The following is a 9,500-nucleotide window of genomic DNA, read 5'->3' as shown; positions in this document are numbered from 1 at the left end:
TGCTCACTGTGGCTAATCGTGACGGTTAGGAACAAAAGCGAAAGTGTAAACGTTATATGCTAGATGTAACCAAAATGTATCCTTAAATCACAAGTATGTGATCTAACACTCTGCTTAATGCAATCTTAGTGCACATGACACAGACTCTTCTCATCCAGATGGGAATATGCCCCCCTTACAGGGTCCCTTTGATAACCATGAACACCCCCTCCAAGAGGCAGATGATGCTGAGGATGAGGATGAGTTGTCAGGGGAGGAGGCAGACAAAGGTCAGGTAGAAGTCAGTAGACTCACTAGGACCAACTTAAGTAGGCATGAGAATGGATTTGGGGGACCCCCAGGGCCACTCTCAGGCAAACTTAACATTGGGAATGGACAAGTTAGGTCTCTATCTAGAGGCTCTAACAGATCCATTCGAACCAATGGCTCTCAGACCTCTTCTCGTAGAGGGATGTCATCCCCTAAGAGAAGGGAGCATGAAGCTAAGATGAGGGAAGCCACTCTGAGGATTGAAAGGGAAGAACTTGCCCTGGCCAAAGAGAGGCTTGCCTTTGCTAGAGGGCAAAAGTTAAGTGGACTAGATTCCACTGGTGCCAGCATCCCCCCAAGGGAAAACAGAGTTTAGATACTAGACACCTGAGTAAGATAGTGCCCCCCTTTAAACAAGGGGATGATATCTGTAGGAAGGTACATCCTGACTATGGTTGCCCCCAACTTTTTGCCCTGTGTTTTAGCTGGTTTTTGACATAGTCGACCTGGGGCCCTGCCAATCAGGACCCCAGGCCTACTGCTCTCTCTTTAAAATGGATTCCATGTACCCTAGGTACATTTCCAATTGGTACTGGGCCACCTTATCAGACCCTGTAACTCAGGGCATAGGTGTACCCAGGGCTGCCAGGGGCTGCAGCATGTATTATGCCACCCCTGGCTGGCCTCCTAAATTTGACACAACTGGCTGCATGACAGCTGGGGCAAAGTCGTGTAATCACCCTTTGCTGTAGGTGTAGTATACCTATACCTAACCCTAAAAATGGACACACAGATTCCTATCAGTCACTCCTATGGCAGGCCTTAACAATCCTGAAGGCAGAGTGCTTGGAATCGTGTGAGATGGTGCTCTGGCATGAGCTGAGCCTGTCTGCAGCTTGCGGAATCAAGTCCCAATAGCTGTTCCATGATATCGCATACCATATACTCTTAAGTGCATTATAATCCTCGCGGTTGAATGCTAACTTTGGTATTGCTTTATCAAAACATGTCGAGTAAGGTGTCATACGAATTGGAATACTAACCCCTCGCCAATTCTGGCGACGGGGTTAGCATTCCACCCTTCTAGAGGGACACGACATGTATGTAACTGTGAACCCCGGTTAAAGTTAACTGAAGCCTCAGCTCCACAAAATGGATGCTGCCACCACAGACACGAGTCTGACCTCCTGCTGCTGGGAGTCTGTGAGAAGGTGGCCTGATATGCAGTGGTCACTATTCTAGTGAACACTATGTATCAGTCCAGCAACCCTTATTGATGATTGGTTGTAAGTCAACCTTATAGACCAGCTATCCTAGTAGCATGGATACGAGCAGTCTAAGGCTAAAGACTCGAGAGGGCGTGTTAAGCCAGCTGTTTACCACACATATACCCCTTGAACACCAAGTGAAAGGACACCACACAAGTGTTATGAAAATAAACAGTTATTTATTAAAGATCACAACAGCCCTGTACTCTTTATGAGGACAGGGTACTAAGCACAAACCAAAACTCTTACAAAAATACTTAAGTTAGCACAGTATATACAAATGCCCGAGGGGCACGGAAAACCATATACTCTAAAAGTGGAATGTGAAATTCCTAGCAGGTAAGTACAGTACTAATAGCTTTTGGAATCGCTAGGACTTGACTAGGGAATCGTTAGATTACTTCTAGGAGGCCTAGGGGACTCGGGTGCAGTGTGTGCACTCTCACGCGAGATGCGGACAAAAGTCTATGGTAGCTAGGAATTAGAAAGTTAGTGTTCTCGGGCGAACCCGACCTGGTAGGGAGAAAACGAAAGTAGATTCTGACCCTTGGATAGTGAGGCTATGCTGGGGCACCGAAATGCCGAAGTTACCTAGCCCAGGGGCTGCAGCTGCATAGGTCTGAAAAGACGTCGGGAATCCTCGTAGACGGACCAGGAGCCGGAAGAAAAGATGCTGGCCGGTGACCAGTGAAGAAAGTTCAGTTGGATCCAAGCCTGGATCTCGAAGATAGATGACACCTGAAAGCAGAGGGGACCAAGTTCGAGACTACTAGCCAGTAGTCAGTGGGCACCAGGAGGGCACCGGATGGTAGCCACCTCGACAAGGTGAGTGGGTGACGCTGGAGCTCGAAGATCTCACGGACCAGGAGGCGTTGTCGGCGACCAGGATGGAGGATCGAGCTGTCCCACGAAGATAGAAGCTGTCGGCGTCGCTGGACCCAGGATTGGGCAACAAAGCCTTGGCAAATTCAAGCCCACGCGGTGGACTCAAAATGGCGTCTGGAGTGGACCAGGAGGGTCCGGGGTGCCTCTCTTCAAGAAGGAAGCAAGGGCCAGTCTGGAGCAACCAGACCAGCAGTCGTGAAGTCGTTGGGCGTCGTTCAGAAGGCCACAAGCCAGCCGGCTAGTAGCCAAACAACGCGGTGCACAGCAAACAGCAGAAGGGCCCCACGCAGATCGTGGAGATGCAGGGAGGCTGACCTTGGGTGCTGGAGCTGCGCAGGGTCGGGGCTTCTCGGACCCCAAAGCACTCACCAGTGGAGGACACGGTGGGCTTGCAGTAAAGATGTCGTGCAGTCTTGGCGATCGTCGGTCCCTCGAGGTCTCGTCGCACTCACGGTTCTCAGCTTGGCTGTAGAGGTGAGTAGAGGTCAGAGGTGCCAGGGAAGCTGGGTCGTCGGATTCGTGATGAAGGACATGCAGCAGACCGCAGTGTTCTTTAGGATGGTGCCTGCTTGATGCAGGGTGACTACTCCTTAGCCACAAGGGAGAATCTTGAAGAAGAAATCGTGAAGTCCTTTCGAAGAAAGTGGTATCTTGATTCCAAAGATGATCTAATTTGAACAGGGGGCCCGCTCCTATCTTTATACTAAAAAAGGGGGCTGACCCGGTGACTAGGTCCTGCCTATGGGTGGGACCAGGAGGGGGGTGGTTACACCCCTCTCCCCTGCCAGACTTCCCCAGGCCAGGGGCTGGTGTGCCCCTGGAACTGGTTCTGACTGGCCTATGCGTAGTGAGCACCGGGGTGCCACTCAGCAGTCACCTTCCTGAAAAGCCCTGCCTACCCAGGATACACAAAACCATGTCTGGGACGGTGCTAGCACCGCCCCTGACAGGAAACCCTTTGTCCAGGCTCCCCTCACTGGGAGGACTCCCAGCTGCAGGGGGTCAGACTCGTGTCTGTGGTGGCAGCATCCATTTTGTGGAGCTGAGGCTTCAGTTAACTTTAACCGGGGTTCACAGTTACATACATGTCGTGTCCCTCTAGAAGGGTGGAATGCTAACCCCGTCGCCAGAATTGGCGAGGGGTTAGTATTCCAATTCGTATGACACCTTACTCGACATGTTTTGATAAAGCAATACCAAAGATAGCATTTAACCGCGAGTATTATAATGCACTTAAGAGTATATGGTATGCGATATCATGGAACAGCTATTAGGACTTGGTTCCGCAAGCTGCAGACAGGCTCAGCTCATGCCAGAGCACCATCTCACACGATTCCAAGCACTCTGCCTTCAGGATTGTCAAGGCCTGCCATAGGAGTGACTGATAGGAATCTGTGTGTCCATTTTAGGGTTAGGTATAGGTATACTACACCTACAGCAAAGGGTGATTACACGACTTTGCCCCAGCTGTCATGCAGCCAGTTGTGTCAAATTTAGGAGGCCAGCCAGGGGTGGCATAATACATGCTGCAGCCCCTGGCAGCCCTGGGTACACCCATGCCCTGAGTTACAGGGTCTGATAGGGTGGCCCAGTACCAATTGGAAATGTACCTAGGGTACATGGAATCCATTTTAAAGAGAGAGCAGTAGGCCTGGGGTCCTGATTGGCAGGGTCCCAGGTCGACTATGTCCAAAACCAGCTAAAACACAGGGCAAAAAGTTGGGGGCAACCATAGTCAGGAGGTACCTTCCTACAGAGTCCTTCCAGCGAGGGAGGCCTGGACAAAGGGTTTCCTGTCCGGGGCGGTGCTAGCACCGTCCCAGACATGGTTTTGTGTATCCTGGGTAGGCAGGGCTTTTCAGGAAGGTGACTGCTGAGTGGCACCCCAGTGCTCACTACGCATAGGCCAGTCAGAACCAGTTCCAGGGGCACACCAGCCCCTGGCCTGGGGAAGTCCGGCAGGGGAGAGGGGTGTAACCACCCCCCTCCTGGTCCCACCCATAGGCAGGACCTAGTCACCGGGTCAGCCCCCTTTTTTAGTATAAAGATAGGAGCGGGCCCCCTGTTCAAATTAGATCATCTTTGGAATCAAGACACGACTTTCTTCGAAAGGACTTCAAGATTTCTTCTTCAAGATTCTCCCTTGTGGCTAAGGAGTAGTCACCCTGCATCAAGCGGGCACCATCCTAAAGAACACTGCGGTCTGCTGCAAGTCCTTCTTCACGAATCCGACGACCCAGCTCGACGAGACCCGGCTTCCCTGGCACCTCTGACCTCTACTCACCTCTACAGCAAAGCTGAGAACTGTGAGTGCGACGAGACCTCGAGGGACCGACGATCGCCAAGACTGCACGACATCTTTACTGCAAGCCCACCGTGTCCTCCACTGGTGAGTGCTTTGGGGTCCGAGAAGCCCCGACCCTGCGCAGCTCCAGCACCCAAGATCAGCCTCCCTGCATCTCCACGATCTGCGTGGGGCCCTTCTGCTGTTTGCTGTGCACCGCGTTGTTTGGCTACTAGCCGGCTGGCTTGTGGCCTTCTGAACGACGCCCGACGACATCACTGCTGCTGGTCTGGTTGCTCCAGACTGGCCCTTGCTTCCTTCTTCAAGAGAGGCACCCCGGACCCTCCTGGTCCACTCCAGACGCCATTTTAGGTCCACCGCGTGGGCTTGAATTTGCCAAGGCTTTGTTGCCCAATCCTGGGTCCAGCGACGCCGACAGCTTCTATCTTCGTGGGACAGCTCGATCCTCCATCCTGGTCGCCGACAACACCTCCTGGTCCGTGAGATCTTCGAGTACAGCGTCACCCACTCACCTAGTCGAGGTGGCTACCATCCGGTGCCCTCCTGGTGCCCACTGACTACTGGCTAGTAGTCTCGAACTTGGTCCCCTCTGCTTTCAGGTGTCATCTATCTTCAAGATCCAGGCTTGGATCCAACTGAACTTTCTTCACTGGTCACCGGCCAGCATCTTTTCTTCCGGCTCCTGGTCCGTCTACGAGGATTCCCGACGTCTTTTCAGACCTATGCAGCTGCAGCCCCTGGGCTAGGTAACTTCGGCATTTCGGTGCCCCAGCATAGCCTCACTATCTAAGGGTCAGGATCCACTGTCGTTTTCTCCCTACCAGGTCGGGTTCGCCCGAGAACACTAACTTTTCAATTTCTAGCTACCATAGACTTTTGTCCGCATCTCGCGTGAGAGTGCACACACTGCACCCGAGTCCCCTAGGCCTCCTAGAAGTAATCTAACGACTCCCTAGTCAAGTCCTAGCGATTCCAAAAGCTATTAGTACTGTACTTACCTGCTAGTAATTTCGCATTCCACTTTCAGAGTATATGGTTTTCCGTGCCCCTCGGGCATTTGTATATACTGTGCTAACTTAAGTATTTTTGTAAGAGTTTTGGTTTGTGCTTAGTACCCTGTCCTCATAAAGAGTACAGGGCTGTTGTGATTTATAATAAATATCTGTTTATTTTCATAACACTTGTGTGGTGTCCTTTCACTGGGTGTTCAAGGGGTATATGTGTGGTAAACAGCTGGCTTAACACGCCCTCTCGAGTCTTTAGCCTTAGACTGCTCGTATCCACGCTACTAGGATAGCTGGTCTATAAGGTTGACTTACAACCAATCATCAATAAGGGTTGCTGGACTGATACATAGTGTTCACTAGAATAGTGAGCACTGCATATCAGGCCACCTTCTCACATTGGTGAGCAGCGGTTGGGATTTGAGCTTGCTGTTGTTTTACCACACGTATCCTAAGAATATCTTGTTGAAAGATCACATAAGTACTGTTAGGTACATATAACTAAAGCTTAGAATACTCTGAGTTCTACTGAACCAGCTGTTGTAGCTCCTCAAGGCTTAGCACACCTTGGCTGCAACTCTAGCAAGGGATCAGTAGGTAACACATAGTGTAGGTAGGTGCATCACTTACACCACACTAGAAACAGAATGTCAGACAAAGGTGGAAACTCTGAGTCTCCCCTTGTGTCAGTGGACCCTCCACAGGTCATCACTTCTAAATATGCTGCTCTTAGCTTCCATGAGATGAGACAAGTGTGTACTCTCAGGAAACTAAAACAGGGGTCTAACCCCACAACTTCCTTTCTGATTGGTCTCTTAGAGACTTATGATGCCAGGAAAGCTGAGAAACTTTTTAGCTCTCCTAATCCAGTTGGGAATATGCCCCCCTTACAGGGACCGTTTGATAGCCAGGAACATCCCCTCCAGGAAGCAGATGATGCTGAGGATGAGGATGATGACCAGTTGTCTGGGGATGAGGCAGATAAGGGACAGGTAGAAGTCAGCAGACTAACCAGGTCCAACTTAAGCAGACATGAGATTGGTACTGGGGGACCCCTAGGCCCACTCTCAGGTCAGCTTAACATTGGGAATGGACGAGTTAGGTCTCTATCAAGAGGCTCTAACAGATCCTTTCGAACCAATGGCTCTCTCAACTCTTCTCACAGAGGAATGTCTTCCCCTAAGAGGAGAGTGTATGAAGCTGAAGAAAGGGCAGTCAAACTGAGGATTGAAAGGGAAGAACTTGCCCTGGCCAAAGAGAGACTTGCCCTTGCTAGAGAGCAAAAATTATGTGGGCTACAGCCCACTGGTGGCAGCAATATACCTAGCAATAGGGAAAGGAGTTTTGATACAAAGCACCTGAATAAGATAGTGCCCCCCTTTAAAGAAGGGGATGACATCCACAAATGGATTACTGCTTTGGAGAGAGCCTGCACTGTGCAGGGTGTTCCCCAAAGTCAGTGGGCAGCTATCTTGTGGCTCTCCTTTGATGGTAAAGGTAGAGATAAGCTCCTCACCACAAGGGTAGAGGATGCTAACAATTACAAAATCTTGAAGAATACACTGGTTGATGGGTTTGGTTTAACCACTGAACAATACAGGATGCTGTTCAGAGACACCCAGAAAACTCAGTCTCAAGATTGGACTGACTTTGTTGATTGTGCCACTAAGGCTTTTGAAGGCTGGCTACTGGGTAGTAAGGTTACTGATTTTAAAGGATTGTATAATCTAATTATGAGGGAGCAAATCTTAAATAATTGTCAGAACCAGTTATTACATCAACACCTGGTAGACTCTGATCTGACCTCTCCACAGGAATTGGGTAAGAGGGCAGACAAATGGGTCAGAACCAGGGTTAGGCCTAAAAACCAGGGTGGTGACCAGAAAAAGGAATCAACCAAGCCTCAAGAGAAGGGTGGGAATAAATCCCCAGAGAAGACTTCCCAAGGGCCCCAAAACTCCAACAAGGGTGGTGGGTCCCAGAACACTCCTTCAGAACAAAAGAAACCTTATTGCCATACCTGTAAACAGGTGGGTCATTACAAAAGTGATGCCAGTTGCCCTAAAAATGGTAATAAGGGAAACATACCCCCAGGTAATACTCCTAAACCTCCTGTTACCACTAGTGGTAATCCCCCAGGTGGTGGGAGTGCCCCCAAGAATGTGGTGGGCATTACTTTGGGCAATCAGGAGGACTATGGCCTAGCCAGGTTCCCTGACCACACTCTTGTCTGTGAGACTGGCATGGGGTTTGCCAACTTCACTACTGGACCCCACATTTTGGGAAAGTATAGACAAGAAGTTTTAGTGAATGGTCAGAAGGTTGAGGCATTCAGAGACACAGGGGCCAGCCTCACCATGGTGAGTGACCATCTGGTCCCCTCTGCTCAACTGACCCCTGGTTTTACTTATCAGGTGACAGACATTCATGGAGTGAAGAGAAGGCATCCCATGGCAGTAGTCAAGCTCAGCTGGGGTAATGTCACAGGGCCCATGAGAGTGGCAGTGACAGATAACCTACCTGTAGATTGCTTACTGGGGAATGACCTGGAACTCTCAGCATGGGCTGAGGTGGAGCAAGAAACTCACTCCAGAATTATAGGCCTATCCAGACAGGTTAGTGGGGCAGTAATAGCTACAGCCCCAGTCCAAGCACCATTCCTCCCTGAAAAGGTTGGAAGGGCAGTGGTAGCCACTGCCCAGGCTCAGACAGACTTCCCAGAACAGGATAGGAGGGCTGTGACAGTCACAGCCCAAACACAGACTGAGTGCCCTCCTGAAAAGGTTGGCAAGGTTGAAATGGTCTCAGCCTCTACTCAAACAGATAGTGAGGTTGTGAACCCTGAAACAATGGATCACTCCACTCAAACAGAGAGCATTGAGGAGGAAGAAGAGTCTTCCCCCTCCCAGACACTAGGTGAGAGTCAGCCTCCTCAGGGAACTGACTACCCCTGTTGAAGGAACTGCCCCAGAGGTAGTCAGGCCTAGCCTGGCAGAGCCCCTGATGGCAGTGGACCCTTCCCAGGTGGGACCCAGTCTGGAGCAGGTAACCTGCACCTCTCTACCCTGCCTCAGTCAGCCCAGGGCTGAAGAGGTCAGGGAGGCCAGTGGTGGAACCCAAAGGGCCCCCTGTCCAAAAGAACCCCTTAATCAGCAGATTAGGATCACTGAAGCTGGTAAACCTAGCCAAGTGAAAATAAGTCAGACTCCTGAGGGATCCCCCTTAAAAGTAGTTAGGGAACTCCCACAGCTGGACACTGTTGGGCACAGCCAAACATGGGGCCTAAAAACCCCAGACCTGACCTGTCCCTCCAGTAAGCCAAACAGAGGGACTCAGCCTCCAGCTTTAGGTAGCCAGAGGCTGACCCTGAGAGCTCAGTGCATCTCAGCTAAAGAAAGAAAGGCACACATGATGAATGGTGATTGGAGGAAGTTGAGCCCAAAGGTAGAGGAGCCTCACTTCAGTACTCCATCCCAGCATCAGCCTTTTACTTTCCCAAGACACACCAGAGACAGAGATTCCCTATGGTGGAGACCCTCAGATACCCTTAGGGTGAGGGGTTGCCTAGTGGACCATGACACAGGGGGAAACCAAGCCAGAGCTGGTCCTTCCTTATATGGCCACTTAGGTAATAGAGGCTTACCTGGACAAGGATAGCCTTATCTCCTTTCGTTTGGGGGGGGGGTTGTGTAGGAAGGTACATCCTGACTATGGTTGCCCCCAACTTTTTGCCCTGTGTTTTAGCTGGTTTTTGACATAGTCGACCTGGGGCCCTGCCAATCAGGACCC

The sequence above is a fragment of the Lissotriton vulgaris genome, chromosome 10 (genome assembly GCF_964263255.1).
Source record: "Lissotriton vulgaris chromosome 10, aLisVul1.2, whole genome shotgun sequence".
Taxonomy (NCBI): Eukaryota; Metazoa; Chordata; class Amphibia; order Caudata; family Salamandridae; genus Lissotriton; species Lissotriton vulgaris.
Note: the sequence above shows the minus strand (reverse complement) of the source record.